We start from the raw sequence: 18,210 nt of genomic DNA on the forward strand, positions 1-18,210 counted from the left end.
CATCCATTATCTGAAGCCACTTATCCTGTCCTACAGGGTCACAGGCAAGCTGGAGCCTATCCCAGCTAACTATGGGCAAGAGGCGGGGTACACCCTGGACAAGTCGCCAGGTCATCACAGGGCTGACACATAGACACAAACAACCATTCACACTCACATTCACACTTTAACGTCAATTTAGAGCCATGAATTAGCCTAACCTGCATGTCTTTGGACTGTGGGGGAAACCGGAGCACCTGGAGGAAACCCACGTGGACACGGGGAGAACATGCAAACTCCGCACAGAAAGGCCCTCGTCGGCTGCTGGGCTCGAACCCGGACCTTCTTGTTGTGATGCAACAGTGCTAACCACTACACCACCGTGCCGCCGGGTTATGTATTATATGTATTATTATGAATTATAGTAACAAATATATTGTTGGCTTTCACTTTGATGATGATGATGATGATATAAATCAAATCAAATCAAGTTTATTTGTACAGCGCTTTTAACAATAAACATTGTCGCAAAGCAGCTTTACAGAATTTGAACGACTTAAAACATGAGCTAATTTTATCCCTAATCTATCCCCAATGAGCAAGCCTGTGGTGACGGTGGCAAGGAAAAACTCCCTCAGACGACATGAGGAAGAAACCTCGAGAGGAACCAGACTCAAAAGGGAACCCATCCTCATTTGGGCAACAACAGACAGCCTGACTATAATATTAACAGTTTTAACAGGTATAACCCTCAACTGTCCTCATGGGGCCGTCCTTCACAGGAGTGGGGCGATAAAACTCCGACCAGACACAGGGCACCAGGATGGATCAAGCAGGTCCGAGGGGCAGAAGAGGCCAGCATCTCAATCCCAGGATCAACATGTAACTCAGAGGGACAGATGGGGGGGGGAAGAGAGAGAGAGAAAGAAAACACGTTGTTAGGTATGCCCTAAAAATGACAAGTATTAAATCTGTGTGGTAGGCTCGCAGAGACGAGAGTCTTTACATCAGGCATAACACACAATGGCATGTTAATATGGTAAAAAATATATCATGACCTGCTCTGGCTGGATGCTTGATTGGGTGATGGGAGCACACTCCTCAGCAATGATGAGATGCAGATGGGACCCTTAGGCCTGGCCAAGACAATTCAGTTACATTTCACCGGGTCTGGGACATGCGACAGAATGTCTGACGGAATGTCTATACACTTGTGAGTTTGGCCAGATACAACAACACAGCTACACCAACTAAAAGAATATAGAACATGTAATAAAATGAAATGTTGATACTAAAACAGCCCATCAAGCTTGATGGCTACTCTTTAAAAGAAAAAAACTACAAGCAAAAACATTAGAGGTGATATGACATAGCCAAAATAAGACATATTCCAATCCTTCCTAACACACTACTTGTATTTTTAACCCCTATTTCAGCATGTTGCTAGCTGACAGCCCGCTGCCACTTCAGAACGACTGGAACATCATTACCAGGAACATATCTGGGGCTGTTCAGTGAGGCACTGCATGTCTGCCTTAGCCATCATCCATTTACTGAACAAGATCAACATCTTGCTAGTTCAGTGTAACATACAGTAACCGTCTATAACTAGGAGCTGGAGCACTTTGAAGTATAAAAAGTAGCTGGAGGATGGGACAAATAACCAAGAGCTTAAGATCTGAGGAAGCTCTGAAGAAACTTTTTTGAGAGTACAGCAAGAAAGATGAAGGAGCTTAAAATGAAAATGTTTTAACAGAGTCGTATTATCCAACCAGAGCACTGTTGAATTCTCAAATCCTGAAATTCTCAAATGAGAAGGTGTTTACTAAGTAAGGGTTAATATACCTTGACAACATGATGAAGGAATCCTGAATGTTTATTTCACAACAATAACCAGATTGATGTACATTATCCCACTTATTGCACAGCTACTTACAAAAGAAATCAACAATTTGACACAAAATATTGATTTGAAAATGATTTTATTGCTTCTGCTAATGACGTGATCCATAGCAATGGTCTGTTATACAGAAATAACACCTGTAAGTATTTGACAAATCAGTGGAATAATTGTCTATAATAACGGCTCTGAAAATGGTGCCGGTTGAAATTTTTTCTTCTTGTTCTTTAACAAAGAAAATCATATCGCTTTGGGCATGGTAAAGCTTTCTGTCAGGAAATGTTTATTTAACATTTATAGAATCTGCCGGGGGGCGGCACGGTGGTGTAGTGGTTAGCGCTGTCACCTCACAGCAAGGAGGTCCGGGTTCGAGCCCCGTGGCTGGCGAGGGCCTTTCTGTGCGGAGTTTGCATGTTCTCCCCGTGTCCGCGTGGGTTTCCTCTGGGTGCTCCGGTTTCCCCCACAGTCCAAAGACATGCAGGTTAGGTTAACTGGTGACTCTAAATTGACGGTAGGTGTGAATGTGAGTGTGAATGGTTGTCTGTGTCTATGTGTCAGCCCTGTGATGACCTGGCGACTTGTCCAGGGTGTACCCCGCCTTTCGCCCGTAGTCAGCTGGGATAGGCTCCAGCTTGCCTGCGACCCTGTAGAAGGATAAAGCGGCTAGAGATAATGAGATGAAATGAGATGAGAATCTGCCTGGGGGGCGGCACGGTGGTGTAGTGGTTAGCGCTGTCACCTCACAGCAAGAAGGTCCGGGTTCGAGCCCCGTGGCTGGCGAGGGCCTTTCTGTGCGGAGTTTGCATGTTCTCCCCGTGTCCGCGTGGGTTTCCTCTGGGTGCTCCGGTTTCCCCCACAGTCCAAAGACATGCAGGTTAGGTTAACTGGTGACTCTAAATTGACGGTAGGTGTGAATGTGAGTGTGAATGGTTGTCTGTGTCTATGTGTCGGCCCTGTGATGACCTGGCGACTTGTCCAGGGTGTACCCCGCCTTTCGCCCATAGTCAGCTGGGATAGGCTCCAGCTTGCCTGCGACCCTGTAGGACAGGATAAAGCGGCTAGAGATGATGAGATGAGATGAGAATCTGCCGGTGTCTGTGCTTTCAGTAAGTAGGCTTTCTACATGATTAACCTCCAGAGAGAGAAGGAGACTCGTGAGAAAACAACTGGTTATTGCGATAATGCAAGTGATAACAGGAACTAACTTGTCTCATGGACGTTCCATGACATTAAACTTTTCTATCAGGGTTGTGTTGTTAATTAATAAATTAAAAATTGTAGTCATTGGCAAATTTCTGTAGTGTGTGAGAAATAAAGGACTTTGCTACCATATACATATGCTGTAACAGGAAAATACTGCACTTTGGGTGTCATTATTTTCTAACTAAACTCCCTGTAGTGTTTGATTTCTTCTACTTATCACTCAGACGCTGCAAAATATATCTTTTCATGATTTGTGATAATTGTCATTGATGTTAATAGTTAAGTTATAGCGGACCTCCACACATGCAAAGTGCATAGAGCAAAGCTCCATATTTAAGAGAACAGGCATTGAGCTGATTTCTGATGGCTTTTTGAGACCATACAACATCCGTACAAACGATGTATCATCACAGAGAACCTGATCGTAAATGCAAAGCAGTGTATCTCATAAATACTTGACCACCAGACAACAAAATTTGTACCTTTATTTGCAGAAGATAGAGGGGCTTTTATCTGGGTCGGCACGGTGGTGCAGTGGTTAACACTGTTGCGTCACAGCAAGAAGGTCCGGGTTCAAGCCCAGTGGCTGACGGGGGCCTTTCTGTGTGGAGTTTGCATGTTCTCCCCGTGTCCGCGTGGGTTTCCTCCGGGTGCTCCGGTTTCCCCCACAGTCCAAAGACATGCAGGTTAGGTTAACTGGCTACTCTAAATTGTCCATTGGTGTGAATAGTTGATTCCCAAGCCTGGAAATGGGAGAGTTGAGGCAGGAAGTGCATCCAGCATAAAACTATGCTCCAATTAATATGAGATGTGGATCAATAGGATCCACATGGCAGCGACCCCACATACATAAGTAGGACAAGCTGGAAGAAGTGAGATGGGTTTTTATCCAGTGCTTATTTTTAATTTGCTTTTTAAAAAATAACATAAGATTATTTACTAACACGTTTTATGGAAAATATTCACGACACTTTCATATAAAACTAGTTAAAACAGTTTTAATAATCCACTAGCTTGTTGAACAATTGACAGTTTCTGTCATGTAAGGGCAGTAAATGGATGTAAGTGTAGGAAGAGTTTTATTGAAAACACACTAGCAAACAGATCCAAAATGGAGACAAAGGCAGCATCGCAAAACAGGCAGTGGTGAAGTGAGGCACAGACAGGGTATCAGAGGTAATACAATACTCACAGTCCAAAAACACAAACAGGGTCAAAAGGAGAAAAGCGATACAAAATACAAGGCTTTTGCAAAGTCTGTGTGTTACTGAGAGTCCTTATATGTACGCGCTGTGATTGAGCTCCAATCAGGAACAGGTGCATGGTAACTAGTCCTAATGGCACTGTGTGCGGATGTGACAGATGTAACCAGACAACTGTTTGACAAATCAAGTTTGATATTCGATGGTAACTATATAGTAATGATGTAAAGTGAAAGCGCTGGTTCACTGCTGTCCACCAGGCACCCAGCAGAGTCACACCATAATAAATGTCATGGTGTTGTTTCTGGTGCATAGCATACGGTGTCAAAGAAAGGAATAAATAAGTATTCGTAACTGCTGTGTGTATTAGGGTGGTCCCCCAATTTTTTTTTTTTAGGATTTTGTTACGGGGGCGGCACGGTGGTGTAGTGGTTAGCGCTGTCGCCTCACAGCAAGAAGGTCCGGGTTCAAGCCCCGGGGCCGGCGAGGGCCTTTCTGTGTGGAGTTTGCATGTTCTCCCCGTGTCCGCGTGGGTTTCCTCCGGGTGCTCCGGTTTCCCCCACAGTCCAAAGACATGCAGGTTAGGTTAACTGGTGACTCTAAATTGACCGTAGGTGTGAATGTGAGTGTGAATGGTTGTCTGTGTCTATGTGTCAGCCCTGTGATGACCTGGCGACTTGTCCAGGGTGTACCCCGCCTTTCGCCCGTAGTCAGCTGGGATAGGCTCCAGCTTGCCTGCGACCCTGTAGAACAGGATAAAGCGGCTAGAGATGATGAGATGAGATGAGATTTTGTTACGACCACCTTACCTTTTTTTTACATTGCCTAAAAGAAGTTATTGTGCGAAATTTGGTTAAGATTGAACAATGTTTAGAGGTGCCACAAAGCCATTAAAGTTTTCACTCAACACAATATAAAATAATGTGGCTTATTATCTGTTTCATATTAATACAAACAATACAGTAATATAACTTCCTGTGTTCAAAGTAACAATAGCTATTACTTTTCTGTGATTTTCTAAACCCTTCGGTATTCTGGTATCTTGTGGAGATAAAAGAACACACTAAGGACTTCCCTAGCAGAAGGAAGCTTTCTCCCAGACAGTTCCTTGGAAGTGGGACCAATTAACCAAACATAATTGTCCTTTCTGGTTTTGTGCTTTGCACCACCAGTACTACTTGTATTACTGTTGCTAGCCATCTGAAAAACATAGAAAGAAAAACATTCACAACTTCATCAGCATATTACGATCAGTGCTCATTGTTTAAGAACCCCTTAGTGCATGAAAGTTAACCTTCTATCAGTCTATAAACTCTTCCTGCCTCTTCTTTTTCATATAAGTGGCATATTCCCTCTAGAACTGTGACTTTTTGGGGGTTTGAGATCTTCTCTGCAACAGTCTACGCACCAACTAATGTTAATGGCTTAACCCGATTTGCAACCTCGTGTGGCACCTCTAAATATTAACCAATTTTTCTGAAATTTTGCTTGCTGACTTCTTTTAGCCTATGTAAAAAAAAATGGTAGGGTGGTCGGAATGTTTTGGTAAAAAAAAAAAAATTTCCCATACATTTTGGGACCACCCTAATGTGTATCTCATTATTGGTATCAGTGTTACAAGACAATGCGGCAATTTATTAATGCAAAATACACTACACTGCACACTCTGATGGTTCACATGCTCTAATGTTATTATTCTATTCAGGTTGATTTTGTACCCTTGCAAATATTTTGCTCATACACTCATCAGGAGCTCCACTTTTAGGCACTGCTTATATACACTCACACACACATTACCAGTCTTTCTGTTTCTTTCCCTCGCTTCTCAACACACACTTTGTCCACTTTGTGTTGGCACAGCAATGAACGCAGTTCCAGATGTGGCACTTCTTCTTCTTCTTACTGTTCACAAATGGGAAAACCATCTAGCCCACATTTCCAGACATACAGTACATACTGTACTCCCAACATAGCACTCAGTGTCTCCATCCTTACTAATATGTGATATACAGCTTTTAATGAAGTATACTCACTAGTACTGAGCTGTTTGGAAAGTATGTACATTTACTATTTCACTGTCATATCAACACCCAAAGTGCACACTTATTTTATAACATTTTCCTCATTGCCCATCTTGAGGTTGTGTTTCAGGAGGCTTTTCTTCACACTGCGCACACTGACACAGCCATCTGCTTCAGCCACAGTGTGGGGGGAAATTAGCACCCACTTAATACAAACATCATAACAGCTGTGTCCTGCCCACTAGGATACTTAGCTGTTGAATCCATGTCAGAATAATAAGCTCAGAGGGTTTGATGGGCCTCAAAGTGCTCCTTCACTGCCAGCTGCCAGATATCGCATGTGCTAATGAGGGACTACATCCTGTGTCAGCTAAAGCAGTGTTGTAATAGGGCTGCTTGAAGTTCTGTTACAACAGTTAGCACTTTGGACTGACCAACATCTGATTTATAACCAACAACACCTTAGCCGTACGTTTGATTTTGCAATGTGCTGTTTCATCATTTATTGGTTTCTGTAAAATATTAAGAAAGGGTCGTACAGTTTGCTGAGTCTTTCTGTTTCTTTCCCTCCCTCGCATATGTTTCTATGGTAGTGTAGCTTCACCTGTGTGTGTGTGTGTGTGTGTGTGTGTGTGTGTGTGTGTGTGTGTGTGTGTGTGTGTGTGTGTGTTTTAGGAGAGTGTGGAATTGGAATATCTAAAGCAGAGAAGCTACATGGAGCCCACTCTAACAGGTCAGTAGTCAGCTGACACTATAATCACACCTCACTTATCTTATTTTGATTGTATTCAGTCATTCATTTTCAGTAGCCATGTTGTCCTAGTGAGGATCTTGGTGGGTCCATCTCGGGAACGCCGAGTGTGAAGCAAGAATACACACTGGATAGAATGCCAGTCCATAGCATGGCCTCACACACACACACACACACACACACACACACACACACACACACACACACACACACACACACATCTAGGCCAATTTAGAATAGCCCATTCATTTACAGGCATGTTTTTGGGAAGTGGAAGGAAACCAGAGAACCCTGAGGAAACCCACAGTGATACAGAGAGAACATTAAATTGTTTATGCTCATTTGGCTAATGCTTTTATCCAAAGCAACTTACAATCTAGACAGGATATAAGAGATGAAGGTTATGGAGCTTGTATAAGGACTCAGCAATGGTAACTTGATGGTGCAGGGATTTGAACTCACAACTACAATCAGCTACTGATGCCGCTATGTGGACTGGCTATTCTTAATTAGCCCTAGGATGGAAGGAATGAGTGTGCCGGGATAGACTCTGGATCTACTGGGACCCTGATCAGGTTAAAGCGGTTACTCAAAAGGAAGGAATGAACGAATGACATATTTAGCTGCTCATGTTGTCTGTAATTTTGCTTTCACTTAGACTCACAGCAGACATAAAACCACAATAAAAGGACATTGCATGGGAGACGTTGGGTATCTTTAGGAATTTAATAATGATCAGAAGGAGACATTGATTTAGTTTCTTGACAAACTTTACAGTATGCAATAAAACATTGTTTCCCTCCAAAATATTTGTATAGAAAATGAAGGAAAAAAGAAATAAGGACTTCAAACACAGCTCAGATTAAAGTGCTCTGATTTATGTCTTAGTCACCAGCCTTTTATTGAAAAAGATTTTGATTTTTTTTTCCCCTCTCTGGGCTAACACACATGAAATGATCCCGGTAACAGCATACACAGATGAAATAAATATCCAGAGGAGCTGAATATGATTAAGAAGCACTCTGAAGTAAAGAAGTGGCTGGATGAAACTGAACAGTAGCCTTCAAACAAACAGATAGATAGACAGAGAGATAAAAAGGAAGAATAGTTATTCTGGGTTTTTTAAACTGGAGAAATCTAATATATTGAAGAGAACATCTCATTCTCATCTCATTATCTCTAGCCGCTTTATCCTTCTACAGGGTCGCAGGCAAGCTGGAGCCTATCCCAGCTGACTACGGGCGAAAGGCGGGGTACACCCTGGACAAGTCGCCAGGTCATCACAGGGCTGACACATAGACACAGACAACCATTCACACTCACATTCACACCTACGGTCAATTTAGAGTCACCAGTTAACCTAACCTGCATGTCTTTGGACTGTGGGGGAAACCGGAGCACCTGGAGGAAACCCACGCGGACACGGGGAGAACATGCAAACTCCACACAGAAAGGTCCTCGCCGGCCACGGGGCTCGAACCCGGACCTTCTTGCTGTGAGGCGACAGCGCTAACCACTACACCACCGTGCCGCCTGAAGAGAACATGTGTATTATTAATCTGGAAAGTCACCAAGAAAGAACTTGTATATGAACCAGAAGTATCTGTGGTCAATCTGTGGTGTTTTTGCAATTAGGTAGCAATAAAAAAGAAATGCAAAAGTGTCTGGGGGTAACTGGTAACTGGTGTCTGGTAACTGTTAGCAAGTACTACAACTTAAAATACAATTTAAAATAAAACATACAGTGCCTTGAAAAAGTATTCATACCCCTTGAACTTTTTCACATTTTTCCACCTTACAGCCACGAACTTAAAATTTTTTTATTGAGATTTTATGTGATAGACCAATACAAAGTAGCACATAATTGTGAAGTGAAACGAAAATGATAAATGGTCTTCAAATTTTTAAACAAATAAAAATCTGAAAAATGTGGTGTGCATTAGTATTCAGCCCCCTGTACTCTGATACCTCTAAATACAATCCAGTGCAATCAATTGCCTTCAGAAGTCATCTAATTAGTTAATAGAGTCCTACTGTGTGTAATTTACTCTCAGCATAAATACACTTGTTCTGTGAAGGCCTCAGTGGTTTGTTAGAGAACACTGAAGAACAAACAGCATCATGAAGACCAAAGAACTCACCAGACAGGTCAGGGATAAAGTTCTGGAGAAGTTTAAAGCAGGGTTAGGTTATAAAAAATATCCCAAGCTCTGAACATCTCAAGAAGCACTGTTCAATCCATCATTCAAAAATGGAAAAAGTATGGCACAACTGCAAACCTACCAAGACATGGCCGTCCACCTAAACTGACAGCGAGCAAGGAGAGCACTGGTCAGAGAAGCAGCCAAGAGGCCCATGATCACTCTGGAGGAGCTGCAGAAATCCACAGCTCAGGTGGGAGAATCTGTGCACAGGACAACTATAAGTCGTACACTCCACAAATCTGGCCTTTTTGGAAGAGTGGCAAGAAGAAAGCCATTGTTGAAAGACAGGCATAAGAAGCCATGTAGGGGACACAGCAAACATGTGGAAGAAGGTGCTTTGGTCAGATGAGACCAAAGTTGAACTTTTTGGCCTAAATGCAAAGCGCTATGTGCGGTGGAAAACTAACACTGCTCATCACCCTGCACACACCATCCCCACTGTGAAACATGGTGGTGGCAGCATCATGCTATGGGGATGCTTTTCTTCAGCAGGGACAGGGAAGCTAGTCACAGTTGATGGGAAGAGGGATGGAGCTAAATACAGGGCAATCCTGGAAGAAAACCTGTTGGAGGCTGCAAAAGACTTGAGACTGGGAAGGAGATTCACCTTCCAGCAAGACAATGACCCTAAACATACAGCCAGAGCTACAATGGAATGGTTTAGATCAAAGAATATTCATGTGTTAGAATGGTCCAGTCAAAGTCCAGACCTAAATCCCATTGAGCATCTGTGGCAAGACTTGAAAATTGCTGTTCACAGACACTCTCCATCCAATCTGGCTGAGCTTGAGCTATTTTGCAAAGAAGAATGGGCAAAAATTTCAGTATCTAGATGTGCAAAGCTGGTAGAGACATACTGTACCACAAAAGACTTGCAGCTGTAATTGCAGCAAAAGGTGGCTCTACAAAGTATTGACGCAGGGGGGCTGAATACTAATGCACACCACATTTTTCAGATTTTTATTTGTTTAAAATTTTGAAGACCATTTATCATTTTCATTTCACTTCACAATTATGTGCTACTCTGTATTGGTCTATCACATAGAATCTCAATAAAAAACTTTTAAGTTCGTGGTTATAAGGTGGAAAAATGTGAAAAAGTTCAAGGGGTATGAATACTTTTTCAAGGCACTGTATATTGAGAAATGTTGTCCTTAAAGATTCTGTGTTGGGACCCCCAATTGTATTTAATTTAAATAAACCCTTTGTTAAATGAATGTGTAGACTTTAAGAAGGTACAGTGGATATAAAAAGTGTACACGCCGTTAAAATGATAGGTTTTTCTGATGTAAAAAAAATGAGACCATGATAAATAATTTCAAAACTTTTCCCACCTTTAATGTGACCTATTACCTGTACAATTCAATTGAAAAGCAAACAAATCTGTTAGGGGGAAAAACATAAATAAAAAAAAAAAAACGTACAGTAAGCTGGTTGCATAAGTATGCACACCCTTAAACTAATACTTTGTTGAAGCACCTTTTGATTTAATTACAGCATTCAGTCTTTTTGGGTACACACTGCCATCAATTAAAATGACTCTGATTAACCCCAAATAAAGTTCAGACATTTACTCAGTTGCATCCTCCAGCAAAAGCCAGGGTTCACAGAGAGCTAACAAAGCGTCAGAGGGATCTCACTGTTGAAAGGTATCAGCCAGGAGAAGGGTACAAAAATATTTCCACGGCATTAGATATACCATGGAGCACAGTGAAGACAGTCATCAAGAAGTGGAGAAAATATGGGACAACAGTGACATTACTGAGAACTGGACGTCCCTCCAAAATTGATGAAAAGACAAGACGAAAACTGGTCAGGGAGGCTGCCAAGAGGCCGACAGCAACACTGAAGGAGCTGCAGGAATTTCTGGCAAGTACTGGTTGTGTACTACATGTGACAACAATCTCCCGTATTCTCCATATGTCTGGACTATTGGGTAGGGTCAAAGAAAAACATCAAGGCCCAGATAAATTTTGCAAAAAATACATCAACTCTCCCAAAAGCATGTGGGAAAATGTGATATGGTCTGATGAAACCAAGGTTGAACTTTTTGGCCACGATTCCAAAAGGTATGTCTGACGCAAAAACAACACTGTGCATCACCAAAAGAACCCCATCCCCACAGTGAAGCATGGTGGTGGCAGCATCATGTTTTGAGGTTGTTTTTCTTCAGCTGCAACAGGGGCTTTAGTCAAGGTGGAGGGAATTATGACCAGTTCTAAATACCAGTCAATTTTGGCCCAAAACTTTCAGGTGTCTGCTAGAAAGCTGAAGATGAAAAGGAATTTCATCTTTCAGCACAATGACCCCAAAAAAGTTTTAGAACGGCCCAGCCAGAGCCCAGACCTAAATCCAGTTGAAAATCTGTGGGATGACCTGAAGAGGGCTGTGCACAAGAGATGCCCTCGCAATCTGACAGATTTGGAGCGCTTTTGCAAGGAAGAGTGGGCAAATATCGGCAAGTCTAGATGTGGCAGGCTGATCGACTCCGACCCAAAAAGACTGAATGCTGTAATTAAATCAAAAGGTGCTTCAACAAAGTATTAGTTTAAGGGTGTGCATACTTACACAGCCAACTTATTGTATGTTTTTTTTCCCCCCCTAACAGATTTGTTTGTTTTTCACTTGAATTGTACAGGTTATAGGTCACATTTAAAAGTGGGAAAAGTTTTGAAATTATTTATCGTGGTCTCATTTTTTTTTACATCAGAAAAACCTATCATTTTAATGGGGTGTGTACACTTTTTATATCCACTGTAATTAACTAATACAACAAGACTGAACTGTGGTTAACCAGATACGAGAGTACCAGTCAGAAGTTTGGCACACCTAATTCAATGTTTTTTCTTTATTTTTATTAATTAAAGTCACTCCATGTCTTAAAGTAATGATGGATGTCGTTTCTCTTTACTTAGTTGAGCGGTTCTTGACATAATATGGATTACTACAGTTGTGGAATAGGGCTATTTACTGTATTTTTATTATTTACTATTTGATCTCAAACTCATTAAGAAGGCAAGAAATTGCACTAATTATTAACTTTTGACAAGGCACGCCTGTTAATTGAAAAGCATTCCAGGTGACTACCTCATGAAGCTGGTTAAGATAATGCCAATAGTGTGCAAAGTGTCATCAAGGTAAACAGTGGACACTTTGAAAAATCTAAAATATCAAACATTTTGGTTTTTTAACACTTTTTTTTCTCATCTCATCTCATTATTTGTAGCCACTTTATCCTGTTCTACAGGGTCACAGGCAAGCTGGAGCCTATCCCAGCTGACTACGGGCGAAAGGCGGGGTTCACCCTGGACAAGTCGCCAGGTCATCACAGGGCTGACACATAGACACAGACAACCATTCACACTCACGGTCAATTTAGAGCCATGACTTAGCCTAACCTGCATGTCTTTGGACTGTGAGAAACTGGAGAATCCGGTCGAAACCCACGCAGACATGGGGAGAACATGCAAACTCCACACAGAAAGGCCCTTGCCGGCCACTGGGCTCGAACCCGGACCTTCTTGCTGTGAGGCGACAGTGCTAACCAATAATACACCACTGTGCCGCCACTACATAATTCCATATAGTCAAAATACAGGAGAACCTATGAATGAGTAGGTGTGTCCAAACTTTTGCCTGATACTGTATATAAAGAATACGGATGATGGATTTATTCATTAAAATAATCTGCATATGTCACATGTTTCAATGTGACTGGTCAGAAATCAACACTAAATATATTGTGTGAGAACACACTGTACATTTTAAGTACATTTGAAACCAAGTTCTTAACCATATCCAGATGTGCAAGAACAATCCGTTGAACTGGGTTTCACTACCATCTAGTGGTTGAGTGATTAATTTATATCCAGTTTTGCTGTCTCATTCTCTGAATGAGCAGAGCACAGACTTGATTTACACTATACTTGATTTGATTGAGGGGGGGAAAAAAAAGCCTCCCCCAGCACCTCCACTTTACATCCTTTAAAACAGAGACATTTTCCAGGACTGTTTAGCTGCTTCAAACTGATAATTACAGTATAACAATATACAGTATGTTGGCTCTTAATATTTGCTTTGCTATAAGAGCACTAAAATAGACATATGCTTTTTAACTGATGTTTTCATGTGGTTTGAAGTGAGACATACAGTATTTCTGAGTCTTTCATGTTACTTTTCTGAGGCTTATTTCTTCACAGAGTTGAAAAAGGAACGCAGACTTATCCAGCGAGACTTGGAAGCCCTGAATTTGATGAACGAGTCAGCATGCACAGATAAGCTGAATGGTTATCAGATTCCCAGCAGGTCTGATTGAAAATCCTGATTTTTTTTTTCTTTTTCTGACCATTATTTTACTCAAACCACTTTATCCTAATTCTGTCTAGATTTAGATATTGACTGTCAATATTTCCAATAATACTGCATTATTTTTCAGGGAAATGAAGTTGACTGGTTTGGCAAGTGACACCAAGAAGAAGCAGTCAGTCTCACCAGTCTTACCCAGAACAGATTTTCTTCAACCAAAGCCTCCTCCAGGTGTAGCTGTAGCTCCACATGCTAAGAGACCTGCTCTCCTGGGCAAAACCAAGCACAGACTTTCTCTTCAGGCTACACAACTTTCACTGTCGTCCCCAAATCCTCTACAGCGTCAGGAACTGGATTTAGAGAACTCGCAAATCTACCCAGTGCTACAAAATAGCTCTGCTTCTTCAGCCACTGTACAGAGTTCTCCAAGTGAGTCGGAATTTGAATTTGTAGGATCTGCAACCTGTAGACTTAAGGCTGGGGCACCGACTGGGCATTTCGGAGTTGCCCCGACACCACTGATACCCATGCCACCTGCAGAGCAGACAGCCAGCAGCAGGGGGCAGCGGGTGAACAGACACCTGACACTTCATCAGACAGAAAACCTGCTCAGCGCTACCTGAACGCACCAACATCTGGCAGCTGGGTAGATATGTTATTTAGATTTTAACCCCTTCGGACATAACGTGTACAATTGTACACATGACGTTCCATAGCATTTTTCCTTGTATCTGAAGGGGATAAACTACAGAGTAGAGGTTTAATAAAAGACACCACATGTTTACACATTTCTTTCATACATGCAATGAAATTGAACAGCGCAATTATTCCAGAAAAGGCACACAGACAGTTGATCTTTAAAATAAACTTTATTTTACCATTTGAAATTGAACCATTTAAGATACACAGCTGGCGCGACTAAGACAACGTTTGATGCAATTTGGCCCTAAGATTCCAAAGACATGGTTAGATATGTTTGATAGAAAGTTCTGAGCTCATTTTCATTGTGCCCTCACAGGAATTTCACCAGGATGTGACAGTAGTGGACACGGACCTTCTTTTTATTTTTTTCTCCGTAACTTTTGAGCAGTAGAGAGTGGGTAGGGTTGTAATATACAGTACTGTGCAAAAGTCTGAGCAAAGAAGTGCTGTAGAGAAAAGATGCCTTCAAAAATAATGAAATTAAATGTTTCTACATTAAAAAAAATACTATACAAAGAGCTTTAAACAGTAATAAATGAAACAAAGTCAATATTTGGTGTGAGATGACCCTTTGCTTAAAAAAAAAGTGCTATTAGGTATAGTTTGTGCAGTTTTATCAGGGAATGAGCTGTAGGTTTTACTGAGCATCTTCCAGAACCAGCCACAGTTTTTCTGGACACTTTGTCACATACAAACATTTTTCTGTAACAATTAATTTTGTGCTGGGAAACTAATGTATGGAAATCCAAAATGTTTTGTACTGTCTCAATAATGTAGAAGGCTATAAACAAAGTTTGGACTAAAAAAAAAAAAAAGGGATGCCTAAGACTTTTGCATAGTACTGTATGTTGCATTAAATATCATAACAGTCACATTGTAAAGTGCTGGAATAACATGAAAATGCAAGGTGATGCATTCTGTTAAAAAAAAAAAAGGTTTCTTTATAACAGCAAGCAACCAGATTAAAAAAATAAAAATAAAAAATCACAGTTTTAGTTATGTTATACTGTCATTGTCCAAATACGATATAGTGTGCATTAATACTTGACAAACCTACAAAAAAGAATAAAAGGGGGAAAAAAATCTATATTCATAGTGGAAATGAATAACACACAGATGAGCGGCTCAGATATTCAAACCAGGAGTACAACATGTCACAGTATGTTACAATATCTCTATTAGGAGATTTTGCAGTCAACTTTAGGGCTTGCGACATTTCGGTTAAATCAGCAACACAAAACAACTGGATCTGATCTTATGTATTAAAAGGACTGATAATTACACAGCTACAGGTTAGTATGAGTCGATCATCCACTTTTAAACGTCAGTGGACCCTTTGGAAAGTTTACAGAAACATCGCAGTTTCCAGTCTAACTAATAATTCATTTGTCACTAGTTAACATGTTCTAGTACTATACGGTTTGTTGAAGCCAATCTAGTATACACATTTTACTTCAGGTTTAAACATGCCTGATGAATATTGGGAATACACACACACACACACACACACACACACACACACACACACACACACACAAAAATCCATCCTACAAAAAAAAGGTGGATATATACATGTATAGTGGGTGGGGAAAACTCATCAGATGCCACTGTGGCTAAATTATGGCAAAAATTGAGTTTTTTTCTGCCTATAATATACTTTAAAAGAATAGTTATTTCACCAAAACAATGTAGGAAAAATTTTATTTCCATTTTAATCTTGCCTTCCTGTAAATAACACATTGGCTAAGGAGTCAGTTTAATAAACGTGGTGGTAAAAACAGTCAGTCTACCGAAAAATGTTTCAAGTGTGCTTCCTCATACAGTGAAGGTTAGTTACATGCTATAGCACAATGGATCCAAGCCTCATGAGCCTCATTCAGTCTGGAATCAGATATTATCTCTAGCCGCTTTATCCTGTTCTACAGGGTCGCAGGCAAGCTGGAGCCTATCCCAGCTGATTACGAGCGAAAGGCGGGGTACACCCTGGACAAGTCGCCAGGTCATCACAGGGCTGACACATAGACACAGACAACCATTCACACTCACATTCACACCTACGGTCAATTTAGAGTCACCAGTTAACCTAACCTGCATGTCTTTGGACTGTGGGGGAGACCAGAGCACCCGGAGGAAACCCACGCGGACATGGGGAGAACATGCAAACTCCACACAGAAAGGCCCTCGCCGGCCACGGGGCTCGAACCCGGACCTTCTTGCTGTGAGGCGACAGCGCTAACCACTACACCACCGTGCCGCCGGAATCAGATATGGGCTTTCAAATTAGCCTGCACGCAGTCAGAATGAAATCTTTAAATGCAGGGTTACCCCCCATCTTCACTTTTGGGGGGTAACCAGACTTTGAAACCTTTACACAGTATACTACACAACTCTGGAAAAAGTTAAGAGACCACTTCAATTTTTTCTAAAAATCAGCATCTCTATGTATGGCACCCATTTCATTCCAGTGTCTGTGCTAGAATTCCAACACAAGTACCTTTCTTTTTCTCACTCAAAACTTTTCTTTTTAACTCTTTTGGCATGATGAACACAGTTTTTTGCTATCCAAACTGGTCCTATTGCAAGAAGATAGTGATGACCACAGCTGTGGATTTTATACTTTTCTTCATTAAATAAGAGTTGGTTCAGGTGATCACCTAATCAGTTCTGGCTTTACTGGCAGAGGGATACAGTGAGTGTCAGGTTGCTTCCATCCTCAAAATTTCAAAGATAGCAGTTCATAAGAACAAGGTCAAGCAGTAGACACTGGAGACAACAAAGTTACAGACAGGCTGAGGGTGAAAATGACTCTCCATTGACTGGGATGATCATCAGCTCCTCCGAATGTCATTCAACAACCATAGGATGACCTCAAGTGACCTACAGAAAGAATGGCAAATGGCAGCTGGGGTTAAGTGCATGGCAAGGATGGTTCAAAACAGGCTCCTCTGGGTGAGGTTGAAGTCATGCAAAGCTAGGAAAAAAAGCCCTTCATCAATGAGAAGCAAAGAAGAGCCAGGCTGAGGTTTGCTAAAGTCCATAAGGACTGGACCACAGAGGACTGGAGTAAGGTCATCTACTCTGATGAGTCCAATTTTTCAGCTTTTCCCATTACCTGATAGTCTAATGGTTAGAGACCTGGAGAGGCCGACAAGCCACAGTGTCTCGCACCCATTGTGAAATTTAGTGGACGATCAATGATGATCTGTGGATGCTTCAACAAGGCTGGAATGGGACAGATCTTTGTTTGTGAAGGACACATGAATCAAGCCATATACAAGGTTATTCTGGAAGAAAACTTGCTTTCTTCTGCTCTGACCATGTTCCCTAACTCTGAGGATTGGGTTTTCCAGCAGGACAACACTCCATGCCACAGAGCCAGGTCAATCAGTGTGTGGATGGAGGACCACAAGATCAAAATCCCATCATTCAGACCTGAACCACACTGAAAACCATCACAAGCCATCAAACAAAGCTGAGCTGATTGAATTTTTGCACCAGGAGTGGCATAAAGTCACCCAAGAGCAATGTGAAAGACTGGTGGAGAGCATGCTAAGACACATGAAAGCTGTGATTAAATGTCAGGGTTATTCCACTAAATATTGATTTCTGAAGTCATCCCAAGTTCAAACACTAGTATTGTGTTGTTTAAAATTGAATATGATCTTGATTTCTATGCATTACTCAAAGTCTGAAAACATTTCATCTTTATTTTGACAAGTTGTCATTTTCTGCAACTGAATACTCTAAGTGACAATATTTTTATGTGGAATTTGGGGAAAATGTTCAGTAGTTTATGGAATAAAACAAAAATGTACATGTTCCTCAAACACATACCTATAAATAGTAAAACCAGAGAAATGGATAATTTTGCAGTGGTCTCTTAATTTTTTCCAGAGCTGTATATAGGTAGACAGTAGTCTAGTCTACTGTGTGTGTGTATACA

At 41.3% G+C, this 18,210-nt stretch overlaps 1 protein-coding gene across 2 annotated transcripts in view; it reads right to left on the bottom strand.

Annotated features, from left to right (window-relative positions):
* Positions 1-672: 672 nt before the first annotated feature.
* The window catches only part of slc6a9 (solute carrier family 6 member 9), a 222,373-nt gene continuing 204,835 nt past the window's right edge, over positions 673-18,210 (bottom strand). Inside the window, exon 15 of one of the 2 annotated variants that reach the window (XM_060931407.1) lies at positions 673-1,115. The gene's annotated coding sequence lies outside the window, so the exon portion shown is untranslated. Of the gene's footprint in view, positions 1,116-14,415; positions 17,145-18,210 lie in introns of those variants that run through there. The other variant, XM_060931398.1, reaches the window with a different exon arrangement.

This window comes from Neoarius graeffei, chromosome 1 (assembly GCF_027579695.1).
Source record: "Neoarius graeffei isolate fNeoGra1 chromosome 1, fNeoGra1.pri, whole genome shotgun sequence".
NCBI lineage: Eukaryota > Metazoa > Chordata > Actinopteri > Siluriformes > Ariidae > Neoarius > Neoarius graeffei.